The sequence below is a fragment of the Kogia breviceps genome, chromosome 12 (genome assembly GCF_026419965.1).
Source record: "Kogia breviceps isolate mKogBre1 chromosome 12, mKogBre1 haplotype 1, whole genome shotgun sequence".
NCBI lineage: Eukaryota > Metazoa > Chordata > Mammalia > Artiodactyla > Physeteridae > Kogia > Kogia breviceps.
This window is the reverse complement of record NC_081321.1, coordinates 90,330,431-90,334,939: the sequence shown is the minus strand read 5'-3', so window position 1 is coordinate 90,334,939 and position 4,509 is coordinate 90,330,431.

The window sequence follows — 4,509 nt, the reverse complement described above, 5'->3', positions numbered from 1 at the left end:
TCTATCTCTCCCTTTGCAGGAGAAGTTGGCCTGCCCCTGTTCTAAGAAATCACCAATTAAATACATTTTCTGTGCTGTTTATGGTGATGAAGATCTACTGTTATTTGAAAACCCCCCTCCTCCACATTAAGATTTTAAGTTCTTTGAAGCTGGACCACCTCATGTAGTTTTTCTCTAATAATACTATTTCACATTCACTTCCTGCTTGCCAGAGAACTTTGATGTGTGAGCTGTCATGTCCCACAGAGTCTAGTATAGTGTTGAGCAAACAGGAGACACTTGAAACATATTTGACTGATTGATTGCCTTTCTCTGATTTATTTCAAGCTCTAAGCAATTGAGCCAATGGTTATTTTTATCACTGACGTGATAGGTCATGAAGAGCATCACAAATCCCTATATCAAATGGAGGCAGAATATTTCAAACCATTGTATGAAATGGCTTTTTTGTAACATTTCTGCTTGTCACTCGTTTCCATCCAAATCCCTTAAAAGTATTATGTGATTTTTTTTTTTTTTCCACAAGAGACAGTGCTGTTTCTGTAGAAAAGAACAATGTTTAGAGTCAGACTTGAGCTAAAAATCCCAGCTTGACCACTTCCTAGCTTTGCGGCCTCAACCATATGGCTCATGTTTCCGTATCATTTAGAATCTAGACAAGTCAGAAACATGTTCTTCCTTTCACTCAGATGTCTTAGTCTCGCTTTTCTACCTAGCAGCTCCACAGAAACAATGGTTTAGAATTTACCAGTTCCTGGGAAATCATACTGGTGAATCATCTTTTTAAATTGTATACAAGGGCATAGACCGACCTAAAGTCAGATAAATTCATTAAGAAAAAACAATGATGAGAAGCAATGTTCAAGGCAGAAGATAAGTGATGCTGAGAAATACACATGCCTGCTTGAGAAGCTCTGGAGTGATGTGACATTTCTTGTCATTGATTTGACCTACTTATAGCTCTTCCATGTAATAAATGGCAAAGCACTCAACACTACTAAATATTCTATTTCTGCCCAATGTATAGTTAATTTTAACAGTGCTGTCTAGGGACTTCTCTGGCGGCACAGTGGTTAAGAATCCACCTGCCAATGCAGGGGACACGACTTCGAGCCCTGGTCCGGGAAGATCCCACATGCTGCGGAGCAACTAAGCCTGTGCACCACAACTACTGAGCCTGTGCTCTACAGCCCATGAGCCACAACAACTGAAGCCCACAAGCCACAACTACTGAAGCCCGCGCACCTAGAGTCTGTGCTCCGCAACAAGAGAAACCATCGCAAGGAGAAGCCTGCGCACCGCAACGAAGAGTAGCCCCCGCTCGCCGCAACTAGAGAAAGTTCATGCGCAGCAACGAAGACCCAATGCGGCCAAAATAATAATAATAATAATAATAATGCTGTCTAGTTATTTTGTGCTTGGTATCATATAAACCAGAAGGACCTCTTTTTAAAAAATTGAACTTATCAAGGAGATTTCTTTACAAAAACAAGTTGAACATGGTCCAGCTACTTAATATTGTGGCCAGATGTAAACCTGTTGTTGAAGTTTTTAAATGGGAGATTTATGTAATTATTTTGAGTTAATTCTCTCTTTACTCCAGGTATTAGATGCTTCTTTGTTGGAATCTTGTATTTCCTGGATGCTTTTTTTCGTTGGATAATTTATAGAAGAGCCTCTGACAGGGATTATGCAGCTGGAAAACAAGAGCAAGTGTGGAAAAGAGGGTTTTCAACTATATGAGAAGATAGCATAGTCACTAGCAATTCTGCACACAATTGCAGGTAACCAAAGGCATGAATTATGATTATTAATATTATAATAATATAAAATTATATTATTTGACAGCAAAATGGATTTTATATTTATATTTGAATATGGACAGAGCTTATGTTATGGGAATTCACTTCAAATTAAATAATGAACCATGAAGACTTAAACTTGAGCATCCTTCAGAACTTTAATAATGATAAGTCTTGCCTAATACATAATAACATTCTCCCCATGGCACTTATCTCATTTGATCATCACAGTGATCCTACAAGGTAGGCCTGGCTGGTATTAAAATTTCTATTTTATGGAGAAAGCAAGTAAGCCTCAGGGAAAACAAGAGCTTTCTCCATGCATCCTACTGGGTTTTAAACTCATATCTGACTTCAAATCCGTTGTGGTTTCCAATCCTTTATCGATGTGCCATCCTCTGCTCTTCAGAAAAGGGGCAAACAAGGTCTCAACAATTGTCCTGCGTTCTCCCTCCCTATAGAGTCTATATGGCTTCTGACTTTTTCTCTGGTTTTGTCTCTCAACCCTAATCTGCACCATCCCCTTGGGAGCCATTATAGAATTCAATTTCCCTGTTGGGGCCATACTTCTGGCTCCTTGTTGTTTTAGGGTAACTATTCAGTACTACCCAATGCAGCTGCAAGACCTGAATCTATTCCTCTCTACTGCTGGCAGTTAGTACCTGCTCTAATAAGGTGTTTTGGCCTGCAAAGAGTCTCTGCACTTCATTTACTCTGGGAGCATATGTTCAGAGACTAATAGTAGAGACTAGAGTTCTGCCTGGGGGCCGGGGATTGAAGAGGAGATGAAGACTATGAAGAAAAAATTCTCCATCTGGCAGGCCACTAGAGTCAGTTTTAGTTCCTATGGCTAGAGGAACAAGACAGATAGGAATGTTTTACTGAGACACTTTATGAGACTCTGAGCAAAATCAAAACTTCTTTGGAGCCTTGTATAGACATTTATTCAGCAAATATTTAATAAGAAACTACTGTGTGCCCGACACTGTTAATAGACACTAAAGAAACATCAGGGAGTGAAATAGGAAAAGATTCCTGCTCTCATAGAGCTTACATTCTGGTGGGAGATGCTGCAATCAACATAAACAAAAATATACACATTGTAGTCTTCCAATCTTTGAATATGGTATATGTTTTGATTTTAGTTATCTTACTTCTCTCAACAATGTTTTATAATTTTTAGTGTACAGATTTGACTTTTGGTATATTTAGTTCTAAGTATGTTTTTAATGCTGTTGTAAATAGAATTTTAAAATTTCATTTTCCAATTTTTTCCTACCAACATATACAACCCAGCTGATATGTTTATATTGACCTTTGAACCTTGCTAAATTCACTAACTATTTCTTGTAGTTATTTTGTGGATTCCTTAGACTTTGCTATGTAAATGACCATGACATCTGCAAGTAGAGACAGTTTTACCTCTTTCTTTCTGATCCTTATGCCTTTTATTTCCTTATCTTGCCTTATTGCAAAAGCTAAGATGCTCAGTACAATACTAAATCGACTGATGATAATGGTCGTGCTTGCCTTATTCTCGACCTTGGGGGAAAGAATTAAATATTTTACTATTAATTATTATGTTATTCAGAAGTTTTTAAATAAGTGTCCTGTAACAGATTAAGGAAGTTCCCTTCTATTCCTAGTCTGCAGAGAGTTTTTACTATGACTTGGTATTGACTTTTGTCAAATGTGCTTTTACATCTACTGAAATGTTAGTATGGCTTTTCTTATTTATTCTGTCACTATTATCAATTATATAAAATGCTTAAACACAGATATATAAAAACGTTGTAGAATAAATGCTATAAAGAAAAGTAAACAAGTTAAAGGGAATGAGACTAATGGGAAGTGCTGTTTCAAACAGAGTGGGCAAGGACGACTTCTCTGAAGAGATAATATTTGAGTAAAGATTTAAATGAAGGGAAGCAGCAAGCTATGCGAAAATATGAGGAAATATTCCAGGCACCAAATAGTAGAAGATGGGTTTGAAGAGATAACCAGGGGCTGAACATACAAGCCCTTGGAGGCCATTGCAAGGAGTTTGGGATTTTGTTCTGAGACTCTGGGGAATCATCAGTAGGTTTTTAGCTAAAGAGCATCATGAAGTGATTTATTATTTTAATAAGATCATTCCAGCTGTTATGTGGAGAACTGAATATAGGTGGCAAGAGTGGAATAGGGAAATTAATCAGGAGACTGTTTTATTATGCCACCAGGGATTATAGCATCCTGGATTAGAATGGTAGCAGGAGGTGGTAAAACGTGACCTGTTTTGGATTTTCTGTTGGATTGGATCTGGGCCCAAGGGAAAGTGAGAATTCAAGGAGAACTCCTAGAGTTTGGAGCCTGAGAAACTGGATGCATGATGATGCCACTAACTGATGGAGGAGAAGAAGACTGGGAGATAGAAACAAGAGAACAGTTTTTGCCATTTAGATATTCACCTCTTTAGGTGAATTCAAAATAGACAGCTGGATATAGAGTCCTGGAGCTCAGGGAAGAGGCGAGAGTAGTGAAAAAAAATGGAAGTCTTAAGAATATAGATGATATTTAATTTCACAGGGCTAGGTGAGTTCACAAAGGATGTGAGAGTAAATAGAACTATATACTGGGAAATTCTAATACATGTAGTGTCAAGAAGAAGAGGAAAGGCCAGCAAAAGAGGTTGAGAAGGAGAGCCAGTGGGGTTAAGAGGAAAATAGGG